The sequence below is a fragment of the Salvelinus fontinalis genome, unplaced genomic scaffold (genome assembly GCF_029448725.1).
Source record: "Salvelinus fontinalis isolate EN_2023a unplaced genomic scaffold, ASM2944872v1 scaffold_1029, whole genome shotgun sequence".
NCBI classification, from domain to species: domain Eukaryota; kingdom Metazoa; phylum Chordata; class Actinopteri; order Salmoniformes; family Salmonidae; genus Salvelinus; species Salvelinus fontinalis.
Window position 1 is genome coordinate 14978 of NW_026601238.1, and position 14856 is coordinate 29833.

The 14856-nt window shown below is 45.7% G+C and overlaps 36 non-coding genes across 36 annotated transcripts; all 36 read left to right on the plus strand.

The window, feature by feature from the left end:
* Positions 1–267: 267 nt before the first annotated feature.
* On the plus strand, positions 268–341 carry trnai-aau (transfer RNA isoleucine (anticodon AAU)). The gene has a single exon. It is a non-coding gene; the product is annotated as a tRNA-Ile (tRNA).
* An 82-nt stretch (positions 342–423) lies between these two features.
* On the plus strand, positions 424–496 carry trnaf-gaa (transfer RNA phenylalanine (anticodon GAA)). The gene has a single exon. It is a non-coding gene; the product is annotated as a tRNA-Phe (tRNA).
* Positions 497–959: 463 nt separating this feature from the next.
* On the plus strand, positions 960–1033 carry trnai-aau (transfer RNA isoleucine (anticodon AAU)). Its single transcript has one exon. It is a non-coding gene; the product is annotated as a tRNA-Ile (tRNA).
* Positions 1034–1115: 82 nt separating this feature from the next.
* On the plus strand, positions 1116–1188 carry trnaf-gaa (transfer RNA phenylalanine (anticodon GAA)). The gene has a single exon. It is a non-coding gene; the product is annotated as a tRNA-Phe (tRNA).
* A 463-nt stretch (positions 1189–1651) lies between these two features.
* Positions 1652–1725, plus strand: trnai-aau (transfer RNA isoleucine (anticodon AAU)). Its single transcript has one exon. It is a non-coding gene; the product is annotated as a tRNA-Ile (tRNA).
* Positions 1726–1807: 82 nt separating this feature from the next.
* On the plus strand, positions 1808–1880 carry trnaf-gaa (transfer RNA phenylalanine (anticodon GAA)). The gene has a single exon. It is a non-coding gene; the product is annotated as a tRNA-Phe (tRNA).
* A 463-nt stretch (positions 1881–2343) lies between these two features.
* On the plus strand, positions 2344–2417 carry trnai-aau (transfer RNA isoleucine (anticodon AAU)). The gene has a single exon. It is a non-coding gene; the product is annotated as a tRNA-Ile (tRNA).
* Positions 2418–2499: 82 nt separating this feature from the next.
* trnaf-gaa (transfer RNA phenylalanine (anticodon GAA)) lies at positions 2500–2572 on the plus strand. The gene has a single exon. It is a non-coding gene; the product is annotated as a tRNA-Phe (tRNA).
* A 463-nt stretch (positions 2573–3035) lies between these two features.
* On the plus strand, positions 3036–3109 carry trnai-aau (transfer RNA isoleucine (anticodon AAU)). The gene has a single exon. It is a non-coding gene; the product is annotated as a tRNA-Ile (tRNA).
* Positions 3110–3191: 82 nt separating this feature from the next.
* Positions 3192–3264, plus strand: trnaf-gaa (transfer RNA phenylalanine (anticodon GAA)). Its single transcript has one exon. It is a non-coding gene; the product is annotated as a tRNA-Phe (tRNA).
* A 463-nt stretch (positions 3265–3727) lies between these two features.
* On the plus strand, positions 3728–3801 carry trnai-aau (transfer RNA isoleucine (anticodon AAU)). The gene has a single exon. It is a non-coding gene; the product is annotated as a tRNA-Ile (tRNA).
* Positions 3802–4419: 618 nt separating this feature from the next.
* On the plus strand, positions 4420–4493 carry trnai-aau (transfer RNA isoleucine (anticodon AAU)). Its single transcript has one exon. It is a non-coding gene; the product is annotated as a tRNA-Ile (tRNA).
* Positions 4494–5103: 610 nt separating this feature from the next.
* Positions 5104–5177, plus strand: trnai-aau (transfer RNA isoleucine (anticodon AAU)). Its single transcript has one exon. It is a non-coding gene; the product is annotated as a tRNA-Ile (tRNA).
* An 82-nt stretch (positions 5178–5259) lies between these two features.
* On the plus strand, positions 5260–5332 carry trnaf-gaa (transfer RNA phenylalanine (anticodon GAA)). Its single transcript has one exon. It is a non-coding gene; the product is annotated as a tRNA-Phe (tRNA).
* Positions 5333–5950: 618 nt separating this feature from the next.
* trnaf-gaa (transfer RNA phenylalanine (anticodon GAA)) lies at positions 5951–6023 on the plus strand. The gene has a single exon. It is a non-coding gene; the product is annotated as a tRNA-Phe (tRNA).
* Positions 6024–6486: 463 nt separating this feature from the next.
* trnai-aau (transfer RNA isoleucine (anticodon AAU)) lies at positions 6487–6560 on the plus strand. The gene has a single exon. It is a non-coding gene; the product is annotated as a tRNA-Ile (tRNA).
* An 82-nt stretch (positions 6561–6642) lies between these two features.
* On the plus strand, positions 6643–6715 carry trnaf-gaa (transfer RNA phenylalanine (anticodon GAA)). The gene has a single exon. It is a non-coding gene; the product is annotated as a tRNA-Phe (tRNA).
* A 463-nt stretch (positions 6716–7178) lies between these two features.
* On the plus strand, positions 7179–7252 carry trnai-aau (transfer RNA isoleucine (anticodon AAU)). The gene has a single exon. It is a non-coding gene; the product is annotated as a tRNA-Ile (tRNA).
* Positions 7253–7334: 82 nt separating this feature from the next.
* On the plus strand, positions 7335–7407 carry trnaf-gaa (transfer RNA phenylalanine (anticodon GAA)). The gene has a single exon. It is a non-coding gene; the product is annotated as a tRNA-Phe (tRNA).
* Positions 7408–7870: 463 nt separating this feature from the next.
* Positions 7871–7944, plus strand: trnai-aau (transfer RNA isoleucine (anticodon AAU)). Its single transcript has one exon. It is a non-coding gene; the product is annotated as a tRNA-Ile (tRNA).
* A 610-nt stretch (positions 7945–8554) lies between these two features.
* Positions 8555–8628, plus strand: trnai-aau (transfer RNA isoleucine (anticodon AAU)). Its single transcript has one exon. It is a non-coding gene; the product is annotated as a tRNA-Ile (tRNA).
* Positions 8629–8710: 82 nt separating this feature from the next.
* Positions 8711–8783, plus strand: trnaf-gaa (transfer RNA phenylalanine (anticodon GAA)). Its single transcript has one exon. It is a non-coding gene; the product is annotated as a tRNA-Phe (tRNA).
* A 618-nt stretch (positions 8784–9401) lies between these two features.
* Positions 9402–9474, plus strand: trnaf-gaa (transfer RNA phenylalanine (anticodon GAA)). Its single transcript has one exon. It is a non-coding gene; the product is annotated as a tRNA-Phe (tRNA).
* Positions 9475–9937: 463 nt separating this feature from the next.
* Positions 9938–10011, plus strand: trnai-aau (transfer RNA isoleucine (anticodon AAU)). Its single transcript has one exon. It is a non-coding gene; the product is annotated as a tRNA-Ile (tRNA).
* Positions 10012–10093: 82 nt separating this feature from the next.
* trnaf-gaa (transfer RNA phenylalanine (anticodon GAA)) lies at positions 10094–10166 on the plus strand. The gene has a single exon. It is a non-coding gene; the product is annotated as a tRNA-Phe (tRNA).
* Positions 10167–10629: 463 nt separating this feature from the next.
* Positions 10630–10703, plus strand: trnai-aau (transfer RNA isoleucine (anticodon AAU)). The gene has a single exon. It is a non-coding gene; the product is annotated as a tRNA-Ile (tRNA).
* An 82-nt stretch (positions 10704–10785) lies between these two features.
* trnaf-gaa (transfer RNA phenylalanine (anticodon GAA)) lies at positions 10786–10858 on the plus strand. Its single transcript has one exon. It is a non-coding gene; the product is annotated as a tRNA-Phe (tRNA).
* A 463-nt stretch (positions 10859–11321) lies between these two features.
* Positions 11322–11395, plus strand: trnai-aau (transfer RNA isoleucine (anticodon AAU)). The gene has a single exon. It is a non-coding gene; the product is annotated as a tRNA-Ile (tRNA).
* Positions 11396–12005: 610 nt separating this feature from the next.
* On the plus strand, positions 12006–12079 carry trnai-aau (transfer RNA isoleucine (anticodon AAU)). Its single transcript has one exon. It is a non-coding gene; the product is annotated as a tRNA-Ile (tRNA).
* An 82-nt stretch (positions 12080–12161) lies between these two features.
* trnaf-gaa (transfer RNA phenylalanine (anticodon GAA)) lies at positions 12162–12234 on the plus strand. Its single transcript has one exon. It is a non-coding gene; the product is annotated as a tRNA-Phe (tRNA).
* Positions 12235–12852: 618 nt separating this feature from the next.
* On the plus strand, positions 12853–12925 carry trnaf-gaa (transfer RNA phenylalanine (anticodon GAA)). The gene has a single exon. It is a non-coding gene; the product is annotated as a tRNA-Phe (tRNA).
* A 463-nt stretch (positions 12926–13388) lies between these two features.
* On the plus strand, positions 13389–13462 carry trnai-aau (transfer RNA isoleucine (anticodon AAU)). Its single transcript has one exon. It is a non-coding gene; the product is annotated as a tRNA-Ile (tRNA).
* Positions 13463–13544: 82 nt separating this feature from the next.
* On the plus strand, positions 13545–13617 carry trnaf-gaa (transfer RNA phenylalanine (anticodon GAA)). The gene has a single exon. It is a non-coding gene; the product is annotated as a tRNA-Phe (tRNA).
* A 463-nt stretch (positions 13618–14080) lies between these two features.
* trnai-aau (transfer RNA isoleucine (anticodon AAU)) lies at positions 14081–14154 on the plus strand. Its single transcript has one exon. It is a non-coding gene; the product is annotated as a tRNA-Ile (tRNA).
* An 82-nt stretch (positions 14155–14236) lies between these two features.
* trnaf-gaa (transfer RNA phenylalanine (anticodon GAA)) lies at positions 14237–14309 on the plus strand. The gene has a single exon. It is a non-coding gene; the product is annotated as a tRNA-Phe (tRNA).
* Positions 14310–14772: 463 nt separating this feature from the next.
* On the plus strand, positions 14773–14846 carry trnai-aau (transfer RNA isoleucine (anticodon AAU)). The gene has a single exon. It is a non-coding gene; the product is annotated as a tRNA-Ile (tRNA).
* The last annotated feature ends 10 nt before the right edge of the window (positions 14847–14856 follow it).

The window sequence follows — 14856 nt, forward strand, 5'->3', positions numbered from 1 at the left end:
AAAGCTGCATGAAGTGTGAACTGGAACGTTCTTGGATCCACAACAAAATGTGTTATTTTGGAGAATGTGGGCATCGATCCCACTACCTCTCGCATGCTAAGCAAGCACTCTACCATTTGAGCTAATTCCCCATCCTTGTTAATTTGCCACAAGCAGCAACCAAGAGGGTCTAGTCTTGTCAGGCTATACTGTTGGTGTACTTGTTAGTTCTTGCGCCAGCACTGGCCGAGGCTCTGTGCATCCTAAAAATATCGCTTCGTAGCAAGCGGCCGGTTAGCTCAGTTGGTTAGAGCGTGGTGCTAATAACGCCAAGGTCATGGGTTCGATCCCCGTACTGGCCATGAGGTACATTTTGAGTGTCAAAATCAGGAGTCACTTGCATGTGTATGGTCAAGTGTGCCACATAATTAATATTAGTGATGTGCCGAAATAGCTCAGTTGGGAGAGCGTTAGACTGAAGATCTAAAGGTCCCTGGTTCGATCCCGGGTTTCGGCATTAGTTCTCGTTCTATCTTTATCCTCTGCTTTGCCTACAAGGAAACTTCGCACAGCTTTTTTTGTGGGCATCAATTGTGTGTGCCTACAGCTCCTCGGAAAGTTAGTCGTGTCATTCTTTTACATCTGACATTGTGACATCAGTGTTACATGAAAGTTGCTTTTCATTGTTACATGACAGTTGGTTGTTGCTAGACAAAGCTGCATGAAGTGTGAACTGGAACGTTCTTGGATCCACAACAAAATGTGTTATTTTGGAGAATGTGGGCATCGATCCCACTACCTCTCGCATGCTAAGCAAGCACTCTACCATTTGAGCTAATTCCCCATCCTTGTTAATTTGCCACAAGCAGCAACCAAGAGGGTCTAGTCTTGTCAGGCTATACTGTTGGTGTACTTGTTAGTTCTTGCGCCAGCACTGGCCGAGGCTCTGTGCATCCTAAAAATGTCGCTTCGTAGCAAGCGGCCGGTTAGCTCAGTTGGTTAGAGCGTGGTGCTAATAACGCCAAGGTCGTGGGTTCGATCCCCGTACTGGCCATGAGGTACATTTTGAGTGTCAAAATCAGGAGTCACTTGCATGTGTATGGTCAAGTGTGCCACATAATTAATATTAGTGATGTGCCGAAATAGCTCAGTTGGGAGAGCGTTAGACTGAAGATCTAAAGGTCCCTGGTTCGATCCCGGGTTTCGGCATTAGTTCTCGTTCTATCTTTATCCTCTGCTTTGCCTACAAGGAAACTTCGCACAGCTTTTTTTGTGGGCATCAATTGTGTGTGCCTACAGCTCCTCGGAAAGTTAGTCGTGTCATTCTTTTACATCTGACATTGTGACATCAGTGTTACATGAAAGTTGCTTTTCATTGTTACATGACAGTTGGTTGTTGCTAGACAAAGCTGCATGAAGTGTGAACTGGAACGTTCTTGGATCCACAACAAAATGTGTTATTTTGGAGAATGTGGGCATCGATCCCACTACCTCTCGCATGCTAAGCAAGCACTCTACCATTTGAGCTAATTCCCCATCCTTGTTAATTTGCCACAAGCAGCAACCAAGAGGGTCTAGTCTTGTCAGGCTATACTGTTGGTGTACTTGTTAGTTCTTGCGCCAGCACTGGCCGAGGCTCTGTGCATCCTAAAAATAACGCTTCGTAGCAAGCGGCCGGTTAGCTCAGTTGGTTAGAGCGTGGTGCTAATAACGCCAAGGTCATGGGTTCGATCCCCGTACTGGCCATGAGGTACATTTTGAGTGTCAAAATCAGGAGTCACTTGCATGTGTATGGTCAAGTGTGCCACATAATTAATATTAGTGATGTGCCGAAATAGCTCAGTTGGGAGAGCGTTAGACTGAAGATCTAAAGGTCCCTGGTTCGATCCCGGGTTTCGGCATTAGTTCTGGTTCTATCTTTATCCTCTGCTTTGCCTACAAGGAAACTTCGCACAGCTTTTTTTGTGGGCATCAATTGTGTGTGCCTACAGCTCCTCGGAAAGTTAGTCGTGTCATTCTTTTACATCTGACATTGTGACATCAGTGTTACATGAAAGTTGCTTTTCATTGTTACATGACAGTTGGTTGTTGCTAGACAAAGCTGCATGAAGTGTGAACTGGAACGTTCTTGGATCCACAACAAAATGTGTTATTTTGGAGAATGTGGGCATCGATCCCACTACCTCTCGCATGCTAAGCAAGCACTCTACCATTTGAGCTAATTCCCCATCCTTGTTAATTTGCCACAAGCAGCAACCAAGAGGGTCTAGTCTTGTCAGGCTATACTGTTGGTGTACTTGTTAGTTCTTGCGCCAGCACTGGCCGAGGCTCTGTGCATCCTAAAAATGTCGCTTCGTAGCAAGCGGCCGGTTAGCTCAGTTGGTTAGAGCGTGGTGCTAATAACGCCAAGGTCGTGGGTTCGATCCCCGTACTGGCCATGAGGTACATTTTGAGTGTCAAAATCAGGAGTCACTTGCATGTGTATGGTCAAGTGTGCCACATAATTAATATTAGTCACGTGCCGAAATAGCTCAGTTGGGAGAGCGTTAGACTGAAGATCTAAAGGTCCCTGGTTCGATCCCGGGTTTCGGCATTAGTTCTCGTTCTATCTTTATCCTCTGCTTTGCCTACAAGGAAACTTCGCACAGCTTTTTTTGTGGGCATCAATTGTGTGTGCCTACAGCTCCTCGGAAAGTTAGTCGTGTCATTCTTTTACATCTGACATTGTGACATCAGTGTTACATGAAAGTTGCTTTTCATTGTTACATGACAGTTGGTTGTTGCTAGACAAAGCTGCATGAAGTGTGAACTGGAACGTTCTTGGATCCACAACAAAATGTGTTATTTTGGAGAATGTGGACATCGATCCCACTACCTCTCGCATGCTAAGCAAGCACTCTACCATTTGAGCTAATTCCCCATCCTTGTTAATTTGCCACAAGCAGCAACCAAGAGGGTCTAGTCTTGTCAGGCTATACTGTTGGTGTACTTGTTAGTTCTTGCGCCAGCACTGGCCGAGGCTCTGTGCATCCTAAAAATATCGCTTCGTAGCAAGCGGCCGGTTAGCTCAGTTGGTTAGAGCGTGGTGCTAATAACGCCAAGGTCGTGGGTTCGATCCCCGTACTGGCCATGAGGTACATTTTGAGTGTCAAAATCAGGAGTCACTTGCATGTGTATGGTCAAGTGTGCCACATAATTAATATTAGTGAAGTGCCGAAATAGCTCAGTTGGGAGAGCGTTAGACTGAAGATCTAAAGGTCCCTGGTTTGATCCCGGGTTTCGGCATTAGTTCTCGTTCTATCTTTATCCTCTGCTTTGCCTACAAGGAAACTTCGCACAGCTTTTTTCGTGGGCATCAATTGTGTGTGCCTACAGCTCCTCTGAAAGTTAGTCGTGTCATTCTTTTACATCCGACATTGTGACATCAGTGTTACATGAAAGTTGCTTTTCATTGTTACATGACAGTTGGTTGTTGTTAGACAAAGCTGCATGAAGTGTGAACTGGAACGTTCTTGGATCCACAACAAAATGTGTTATTTTGGAGAATGTGGGCATCGATCCCACTACCTCTCGCATGCTAAGCAAGCACTCTACCATTTGAGCTAATTCCCCATCCTTGTTAATTTGCCACAAGCAGCAACCAAGAGGGTCTAGTCTTGTCAGGCTATACTGTTGGTGTACTTGTTAGTTCTTGCGCCAGCACTGGCCGAGGCTCTGTGCATCCTTAAAATGTCGCTTCGTAGCAAGCGGCCGGTTAGCTCAGTTGGTTAGAGCGTGGTGCTAATAACGCCAAGGTCGTGGGTTCGATCCCCGTACTGGCCATGAGGTACATTTTGAGTGTCAAAATCAGGAGTCACTTGCATGTGTATGGTCAAGTGTGCCACATAATTAATATTAGTGACGTGCCGAAATAGCTCAGTTGGGAGAGCGTTAGACTGAAGATCTAAAGGTCCCTGTTTTGATCCCGGGTTTCGGCATTAGTTGTCGTTCTATCTTTATCCTCTGCTTTGCCTACAAGGAAACTTCGCACAGCTTTTTTCGTGGGCATCAATTGTGTGTGCCTACAGCTCCTCTGAAAGTTAGTCGTGTCATTCTTTTACATCCGACATTGTGACATCAGTGTTACATGAAAGTTGCTTTTCATTGTTACATGACAGTTGGTTGTTGTTAGACAAAGCTGCATGAAGTGTGAACTGGAACGTTCTTGGATCCACAACAAAATGTGTTATTTTGGAGAATGTGGGCATCGATCCCACTACCTCTCGCATGCTAAGCAAGCACTCTACCATTTGAGCTAATTCCCCATCCTTGTTAATTTGCCACAAGCAGCAACCAAGAGGGTCTAGTCTTGTCAGGCTATACTGTTGGTGTACTTGTTAGTTCTTGCGCCAGCACTGGCCGAGGCTCTGTGCATCCTAAAAATGTCGCTTCGTAGGAAGCGGCCGGTTAGCTCAGTTGGTTAGAGCGTGGTGCTAATAACGCCAAGGTCGTGGGTTCGATCCCCGTACTGGCCATGAGGTACATTTTGAGTTTCAAAATCAGGAGTCACTTGCATGTGTATGGTCAAGTGTGCCACATAATTAATATTAGTGATGTGCCGAAATAGCTCAGTTGGGAGAGCGTTAGACTAAAGGTCCCTTGTTCGATCCCGGGTTTCGGCATTAGTTGTCGTTCTATCTTTATCCTCTGCTTTGCCTACAAGGAAACTTCGCACAGCTTTTTTTGTGGGCATCAATTGTGTGTGCCTACAGCTCCTCGGAAAGTTAGTCGTGTCATTCTTTTACATCCGACATTGTGACATCAGTGTTACATGAAAGTTGCTTTTCATTGTTACATGACAGTTGGTTGTTGTTAGACAAAGCTGCATGAAGTGTGAACTGGAACGTTCTTGGATCCACAACAAAATGTGTTATTTTGGAGAATGTGGGCATCGATCCCACTACCTCTCGCATGCTAAGCAAGCACTCTACCATTTGAGCTAATTCCCCATCCTTGTTAATTTGCCACAAGCAGCAACCAAGAGGGTCTAGTCTTGTCAGGCTATACTGTTGGTGTACTTGTTAGTTCTTGCGCCAGCACTGGCCGAGGCTCTGTGCATCCTAAAAATGTCGCTTCGTAGCAAGCGGCCGGTTAGCTCAGTTGGTTAGAGCGTGGTGCTAATAACGCCAAGGTCGTGGGTTCGATCCCCGTACTGGCCATGAGGTACATTTTGAGTGTCAAAATCAGGAGTCACTTGCATGTGTATGGTCAAGTGTGCCACATAATTAATATTAGTGACGTGCCGAAATAGCTCAGTTGGGAGAGCGTTAGACTGAAGATCTAAAGGTCCCTGGTTCGATCCAGGGTTTCGGCATTAGTTGTCGTTCAATTTTATCCTCTGCTTTGCCTACAAGGAAACTTCGCACAGCTTTTTTTGTGGGCATCAATTGTGTGTGCCTACTGCTCCTCTGAAAGTTAGTGAGGTCATTCTTTTTCATCCGACATTGTGACATCAGTGTGCCATGAAAGTTGCTTGTCGTTGTTACATGACAGTAGGTTGTTGTTAGACAAAGCTGCATGAAGTGTGAACTGGAAGGTTCTTGGATCCACAACATAATGTGTTATTTTTGAGAATGTGGGCAATGATCCCACTACCTCTCGCATGCTAAGCAAGCACTCTACCATTTGAGCTAATTCCCCATCCTTGTTGATTTGCCACAAGGAGCAACCAAGAGGGTCTAGTCTTGTCAGGCTATACTGTTGGTGTACTTGTTAGTTCTTGCGCCAGCACTGGCCGAGGCTCTGTGCATCCTAAAAATATCGCTTCGTAGCAAGCGGCCGGTTAGCTCAGTTGGTTAGAGCGTGGTGCTAATAACGCCAAGGTCGTTGGTTCGATCCCCGTACTGGCCATGAGGTAGATTTTGAGTGTCAAAATCAGGAGTCACTTGCATGTGTATGGTCAAGTGTGCCACATAATTAATATTAGTCACGTGCCGAAATAGCTCAGTTGGGAGAGCGTTAGACTGAAGATCGAAAGGTCCCTGGTTCGATCCCGGGTTTCGGCATTAGTTCTCGTTCTATCTTTATCCTCTGCTTTGCCTACAAGGAAACTTCGCACAGCTTTTTTTGTGGGCATCAATTGTGTGTGCCTACAGCTCCTCGGAAAGTTAGTCGTGTCATTCTTTTACATCTGACATTGTGACATCAGTGTTACATGAAAGTTGCTTTTCATTGTTACATGACAGTTGGTTGTTGCTAGACAAAGCTGCATGAAGTGTGAACTGGAACGTTCTTGGATCCACAACAAAATGTGTTATTTTGGAGAATGTGGGCATCGATCCCACTACCTCTCGCATGCTAAGCAAGCACTCTACCATTTGAGCTAATTCCCCATCCTTGTTAATTTGCCACAAGCAGCAACCAAGAGGGTCTAGTCTTGTCAGGCTATACTGTTGGTGTACTTGTTAGTTCTTGCGCCAGCACTGGCCGAGGCTCTGTGCATCCTAAAAATGTCGCTTCGTAGCAAGCGGCCGGTTAGCTCAGTTGGTTAGAGCGTGGTGCTAATAACGCCAAGGTCGTGGGTTCGATCCCCGTACTGGCCATGAGGTACATTTTGAGTGTCAAAATCAGGAGTCACTTGCATGTGTATGGTCAAGTGTGCCACATAATTAATATTAGTGAAGTGCCGAAATAGCTCAGTTGGGAGAGCGTTAGACTGAAGATCTAAAGGTCCCTGGTTTGATCCCGGGTTTCGGCATTAGTTGTCGTTCTATCTTTATCCTCTGCTTTGCCTACAAGGAAACTTCGCACAGCTTTTTTCGTGGGCATCAATTGTGTGTGCCTACAGCTCCTCTGGAAGTTAGTCGTGTCATTCTTTTACATCCGACATTGTGACATCAGTGTTACATGAAAGTTGCTTTTCATTGTTACATGACAGTTGGTTGTTGTTAGACAAAGCTGCATGAAGTGTGAACTGGAACGTTCTTGGATCCACAACAAAATGTGTTATTTTGGAGAATGTGGGCATCGATCCCACTACCTCTCGCATGCTAAGCAAGCACTCTACCATTTGAGCTAATTCCCCATCCTTGTTAATTTGCCACAAGCAGCAACCAAGAGGGTCTAGTCTTGTCAGGCTATACTGTTGGTGTACTTGTTAGTTCTTGCGCCAGCACTGGCCGAGGCTCTGTGCATCCTTAAAATGTCGCTTCGTAGCAAGCGGCCGGTTAGCTCAGTTGGTTAGAGCGTGGTGCTAATAACGCCAAGGTCGTGGGTTCGATCCCCGTACTGGCCATGAGGTACATTTTGAGTGTCAAAATCAGGAGTCACTTGCATGTGTATGGTCAAGTGTGCCACATAATTAATATTAGTGACGTGCCGAAATAGCTCAGTTGGGAGAGCGTTAGACTGAAGATCTAAAGGTCCCTGGTTTGATCCCGGGTTTCGGCATTAGTTGTCGTTCTATCTTTATCCTCTGCTTTGCCTACAAGGAAACTTCGCACAGCTTTTTTCGTGGGCATCAATTGTGTGTGCCTACAGCTCCTCTGAAAGTTAGTCGTGTCATTCTTTTACATCCGACATTGTGACATCAGTGTTACATGAAAGTTGCTTTTCATTGTTACATGACAGTTGGTTGTTGTTAGACAAAGCTGCATGAAGTGTGAACTGGAACGTTCTTGGATCCACAACAAAATGTGTTATTTTGGAGAATGTGGGCATCGATCCCACTACCTCTCGCATGCTAAGCAAGCACTCTACCATTTGAGCTAATTCCCCATCCTTGTTAATTTGCCACAAGCAGCAACCAAGAGGGTCTAGTCTTGTCAGGCTATACTGTTGGTGTACTTGTTAGTTCTTGCGCCAGCACTGGCCGAGGCTCTGTGCATCCTAAAAATGTCGCTTCGTAGGAAGCGGCCGGTTAGCTCAGTTGGTTAGAGCGTGGTGCTAATAACGCCAAGGTCGTGGGTTCGATCCCCGTACTGGCCATGAGGTACATTTTGAGTTTCAAAATCAGGAGTCACTTGCATGTGTATGGTCAAGTGTGCCACATAATTAATATTAGTGATGTGCCGAAATAGCTCAGTTGGGAGAGCGTTAGACTAAAGGTCCCTTGTTCGATCCCGGGTTTCGGCATTAGTTGTCGTTCTATCTTTATCCTCTGCTTTGCCTACAAGGAAACTTCGCACAGCTTTTTTTGTGGGCATCAATTGTGTGTGCCTACAGCTCCTCGGAAAGTTAGTCGTGTCATTCTTTTACATCCGACATTGTGACATCAGTGTTACATGAAAGTTGCTTTTCATTGTTACATGACAGTTGGTTGTTGTTAGACAAAGCTGCATGAAGTGTGAACTGGAACGTTCTTGGATCCACAACAAAATGTGTTATTTTGGAGAATGTGGGCATCGATCCCACTACCTCTCGCATGCTAAGCAAGCACTCTACCATTTGAGCTAATTCCCCATCCTTGTTAATTTGCCACAAGCAGCAACCAAGAGGGTCTAGTCTTGTCAGGCTATACTGTTGGTGTACTTGTTAGTTCTTGCGCCAGGACTGGCCGAGGCTCTGTGCATCCTAAAAATGGCGCTTCGTAGCAAGCGGCCGGTTAGCTCAGTTGGTTAGAGCGTGGTGCTAATAACGCCAAGGTCGTGGGTTCGATCCCCGTACTGGCCATGAGGTACATTTTGAGTGTCAAAATCAGGAGTCACTTGCATGTGTATGGTCAAGTGTGCCACATAATTAATATTAGTGACGTGCCGAAATAGCTCAGTTGGGAGAGCGTTAGACTGAAGATCTAAAGGTCCCTGGTTCGATCCCGGGTTTCGGCATTAGTTGTCGTTCAATTTTATCCTCTGCTTTGCCTACAAGGAAACTTCGCACAGCTTTTTTTGTGGGCATCAATTGTGTGTGCCTACTGCTCCTCTGAAAGTTAGTGAGGTCATTCTTTTTCATCCGACATTGTGACATCAGTGTGCCATGAAAGTTGCTTGTCGTTGTTACATGACAGTAGGTTGTTGTTAGACAAAGCTGCATGAAGTGTGAACTGGAAGGTTCTTGGATCCACAACATAATGTGTTATTTTTGAGAATGTGGGCAATGATCCCACTACCTCTCGCATGCTAAGCAAGCACTCTACCATTTGAGCTAATTCCCCATCCTTGTTGATTTGCCACAAGGAGCAACCAAGAGGGTCTAGTCTTGTCAGGCTATACTGTTGGTGTACTTGTTAGTTCTTGCGCCAGCACTGGCCGAGGCTCTGTGCATCCTAAAAATATCGCTTCGTAGCAAGCGGCCGGTTAGCTCAGTTGGTTAGAGCGTGGTGCTAATAACGCCAAGGTCGTTGGTTCGATCCCCGTACTGGCCATGAGGTAGATTTTGAGTGTCAAAATCAGGAGTCACTTGCATGTGTATGGTCAAGTGTGCCACATAATTAATATTAGTCACGTGCCGAAATAGCTCAGTTGGGAGAGCGTTAGACTGAAGATCTAAAGGTCCCTGGTTCGATCCCGGGTTTCGGCATTAGTTGTCGTTCAATCTTTATCCTCTGCTTTGCCTACAAGGAAACTTCGCACAGCTTTTTTTGTGGGCATCAATTGTGTGTGCCTACAGCTCCTCGGAAAGTTAGTCGTGTCATTCTTTTACATCCGACATTGTGACATCAGTGTTACATGAAAGTTGCTTTTCATTGTTACATGACAGTTGGTTGTTGTTAGACAAAGCTGCATGAAGTGTGAACTGGAACGTTCTTGGATCCACAACAAAATGTGTTATTTTGGAGAATGTGGGCATCGATCCCACTACCTCTCGCATGCTAAGCAAGCACTCTACCATTTGAGCTAATTCCCCATCCTTGTTAATTTGCCACAAGCAGCAACCAAGAGGGTCTAGTCTTGTCAGGCTATACTGTTGGTGTACTTGTTAGTTCTTGCGCCAGCACTGGCCGAGGCTCTGTGCATCCTAAAAATGTCGCTTCGTAGCAAGCGGCCGGTTAGCTCAGTTGGTTAGAGCGTGGTGCTAATAACGCCAAGGTCGTGGGTTCGATCCCCGTACTGGCCATGAGGTACATTTTGAGTGTCAAAATCAGGAGTCACTTGCATGTGTATGGTCAAGTGTGCCACATAATTAATATTAGTGACGTGCCGAAATAGCTCAGTTGGGAGAGCGTTAGACTGAAGATCTAAAGGTCCCTGGTTCGATCCCGGGTTTCGGCATTAGTTGTCGTTCAATCTTTATCCTCTGCTTTGCCTACAAGGAAACTTCGCACAGCTTTTTTTGTGGGCATCAATTGTGTGTGCCTACTGCTCCTCTGAAAGTTAGTGAGGTCATTCTTTTTCATCCGACATTGTGACATCAGTGTTACATGAAAGTTGCTTGTCGTTGTTACATGACAGTAGGTTGTTGTTAGACAAAGCTGCATGAAGTGTGAACTGGAAGGTTCTTGGATCCACAACATAATGTGTTATTTTTGAGAATGTGGGCAATGATCCCACTACCTCTCGCATGCTAAGCAAGCACTCTACCATTTGAGCTAATTCCCCATCCTTGTTGATTTGCCACAAGGAGCAACCAAGAGGGTCTAGTCTTGTCAGGCTATACTGTTGGTGTACTTGTTAGTTCTTGCGCCAGCACTGGCCGAGGCTCTGTGCATCCTAAAAATGTCGCTTCGTAGCAAGCGGCCGGTTAGCTCAGTTGGTTAGAGCGTGGTGCTAATAACGCCAAGGTCGTGGGTTCGATCCCCGTACTGGCCATGAGGTACATTTTGAGTGTCAAAATCAGGAGTCACTTGCATGTGTATGGTCAAGTGTGCCACATAATTAATATTAGTGACGTGCCGAAATAGCTCAGTTGGGAGAGCGTTAGACTGAAGATCTAAAGGTCCCTGGTTTGATCCCGGGTTTCGGCATTAGTTGTCGTTCTATCTTTATCCTCTGCTTTGCCTACAAGGAAACTTCGCACAGCTTTTTTCGTGGGCATCAATTGTGTGTGCCTACAGCTCCTCTGAAAGTTAGTCGTGTCATTCTTTTACATCCGACATTGTGACATCAGTGTTACATGAAAGTTGCTTTTCATTGTTACATGACAGTTGGTTGTTGTTAGACAAAGCTGCATGAAGTGTGAACTGGAACGTTCTTGGATCCACAACAAAATGTGTTATTTTGGAGAATGTGGGCATCGATCCCACTACCTCTCGCATGCTAAGCAAGCACTCTACCATTTGAGCTAATTCCCCATCCTTGTTAATTTGCCACAAGCAGCAACCAAGAGGGTCTAGTCTTGTCAGGCTATACTGTTGGTGTACTTGTTAGTTCTTGCGCCAGCACTGGCCGAGGCTCTGTGCATCCTAAAAATGTCGCTTCGTAGGAAGCGGCCGGTTAGCTCAGTTGGTTAGAGCGTGGTGCTAATAACGCCAAGGTCGTGGGTTCGATCCCCGTACTGGCCATGAGGTACATTTTGAGTTTCAAAATCAGGAGTCACTTGCATGTGTATGGTCAAGTGTGCCACATAATTAATATTAGTGATGTGCCGAAATAGCTCAGTTGGGAGAGCGTTAGACTAAAGGTCCCTTGTTCGATCCCGGGTTTCGGCATTAGTTGTCGTTCTATCTTTATCCTCTGCTTTGCCTACAAGGAAACTTCGCACAGCTTTTTTTGTGGGCATCAATTGTGTGTGCCTACAGCTCCTCGGAAAGTTAGTCGTGTCATTCTTTTACATCCGACATTGTGACATCAGTGTTACATGAAAGTTGCTTTTCATTGTTACATGACAGTTGGTTGTTGTTAGACAAAGCTGCATGAAGTGTGAACTGGAACGTTCTTGGATCCACAACAAAATGTGTTATTTTGGAGAATGTGGGCATCGATCCCACTACCTCTCGCATGCTAAGCAAGCACTCTACCATTTGAGCTAATTCCCCATCCTTGTTAATTTGCCACAAGCAGCAACCAAGAGGGTCTAGTCTTGTCAGGCTATACTGTTGGTGTACTTGTTAGTTCTTGCGCCAGGACTGGCCGAGGCTCTGTGCATCCTAAAAATGGCGCTTCGTAGCAAGCGGCCGGTTAGCTCAGTTGGTTAGAGCGTGGTGCTAATAACGCCAAGGTCGTGGGTTCGATCCCCGTACTGGCCATGAGGTACATTTTGAGTGTCAAAATCAGGAGTCACTTGCATGTGTATGGTCAAGTGTGCCACATAATTAATATTAGTGACGTGCCGAAATAGCTCAGTTGGGAGAGCGTTAGACTGAAGATCTAAAGGTCCCTGGTTCGATCCCGGGTTTCGGCATTAGTTGTCGTTCAATTTTATCCTCTGCTTTGCCTACAAGGAAACTTCGCACAGCTTTTTTTGTGGGCATCAATTGTGTGTGCCTACTGCTCCTCTGAAAGTTAGTGAGGTCATTCTTTTTCATCCGACATTGTGACATCAGTGTGCCATGAAAGTTGCTTGTCGTTGTTACATGACAGTAGGTTGTTGTTAGACAAAGCTGCATGAAGTGTGAACTGGAAGGTTCTTGGATCCACAACATAATGTGTTATTTTTGAGAATGTGGGCAATGATCCCACTACCTCTCGCATGCTAAGCAAGCACTCTACCATTTGAGCTAATTCCCCATCCTTGTTGATTTGCCACAAGGAGCAACCAAGAGGGTCTAGTCTTGTCAGGCTATACTGTTGGTGTACTTGTTAGTTCTTGCGCCAGCACTGGCCGAGGCTCTGTGCATCCTAAAAATATCGCTTCGTAGCAAGCGGCCGGTTAGCTCAGTTGGTTAGAGCGTGGTGCTAATAACGCCAAGGTCGTTGGTTCGATCCCCGTACTGGCCATGAGGTAGATTTTGAGTGTCAAAATCAGGAGTCACTTGCATGTGTATGGTCAAGTGTGCCACATAATTAATATTAGTCACGTGCCGAAATAGCTCAGTTGGGAGAGCGTTAGACTGAAGATCTAAAGGTCCCTGGTTCGATCCCGGGTTTCGGCATTAGTTGTCGTTCAATCTTTATCCTCTGCTTTGCCTACAAGGAAACTTCGCACAGCTTTTTTTGTGGGCATCAATTGTGTGTGCCTACAGCTCCTCGGAAAGTTAGTCGTGTCATTCTTTTACATCCGACATTGTGACATCAGTGTTACATGAAAGTTGCTTTTCATTGTTACATGACAGTTGGTTGTTGTTAGACAAAGCTGCATGAAGTGTGAACTGGAACGTTCTTGGATCCACAACAAAATGTGTTATTTTGGAGAATGTGGGCATCGATCCCACTACCTCTCGCATGCTAAGCAAGCACTCTACCATTTGAGCTAATTCCCCATCCTTGTTAATTTGCCACAAGCAGCAACCAAGAGGGTCTAGTCTTGTCAGGCTATACTGTTGGTGTACTTGTTAGTTCTTGCGCCAGCACTGGCCGAGGCTCTGTGCATCCTAAAAATGTCGCTTCGTAGCAAGCGGCCGGTTAGCTCAGTTGGTTAGAGCGTGGTGCTAATAACGCCAAGGTCGTGGGTTCGATCCCCGTACTGGCCATGAGGTACATTTTGAGTGTCAAAATCAGGAGTCACTTGCATGTGTATGGTCAAGTGTGCCACATAATTAATATTAGTGACGTGCCGAAATAGCTCAGTTGGGAGAGCGTTAGACTGAAGATCTAAAGGTCCCTGGTTCGATCCCGGGTTTCGGCATTAGTTGTCGTTCAATCTTTATCCTCTGCTTTGCCTACAAGGAAACTTCGCACAGCTTTTTTTGTGGGCATCAATTGTGTGTGCCTACTGCTCCTCTGAAAGTTAGTGAGGTCATTCTTTTTCATCCGACATTGTGACATCAGTGTTACATGAAAGTTGCTTGTCGTTGTTACATGACAGTAGGTTGTTGTTAGACAAAGCTGCATGAAGTGTGAACTGGAAGGTTCTTGGATCCACAACATAATGTGTTATTTTTGAGAATGTGGGCAATGATCCCACTACCTCTCGCATGCTAAGCAAGCACTCTACCATTTGAGCTAATTCCCCATCCTTGTTGATTTGCCACAAGGAGCAACCAAGAGGGTCTAGTCTTGTCAGGCTATACTGTTGGTGTACTTGTTAGTTCTTGCGCCAGCACTGGCCGAGGCTCTGTGCATCCTAAAAATGTCGCTTCGTAGCAAGCGGCCGGTTAGCTCAGTTGGTTAGAGCGTGGTGCTAATAACGCCAAGGTCGTGGGTTCGATCCCCGTACTGGCCATGAGGTACATTTTGAGTGTCAAAATCAGGAGTCACTTGCATGTGTATGGTCAAGTGTGCCACATAATTAATTTTAGTGACGTGCCGAAATAGCTCAGTTGGGAGAGCGTTAGACTGAAGATCTAAAGGTCCCTGGTTCGATCCCGGGTTTCGGCATTAGTTCTCGTTCTATCTTTATCCTCTGCTTTGCCTACAAGGAAACTTCGCACAGCTTTTTTTGTGGGCATCAATTGTGTGTGCCTACAGCTCCTCGGAAAGTTAGTCGTGTCATTCTTTTACATCTGACATTGTGACATCAGTGTTACATGAAAGTTGCTTTTCATTGTTACATGACAGTTGGTTGTTGCTAGACAAAGCTGCATGAAGTGTGAACTGGAACGTTCTTGGATCCACAACAAAATGTGTTATTTTGGAGAATGTGGGCATCGATCCCACTACCTCTCGCATGCTAAGCAAGCACTCTACCATTTGAGCTAATTCCCCATCCTTGTTAATTTGCCACAAGCAGCAACCAAGAGGGTCTAGTCTTGTCAGGCTATACTGTTGGTGTACTTGTTAGTTCTTGCGCCAGCACTGGCCGAGGCTCTGTGCATCCTAAAAATATCGCTTCGTAGCAAGCGGCCGGTTAGCTCAGTTGGTTAGAGCGTGGTGCTAATAACGCCAAGGTCGTGGGTTCGATCCCTGTACTGGCCATGAGGTACAT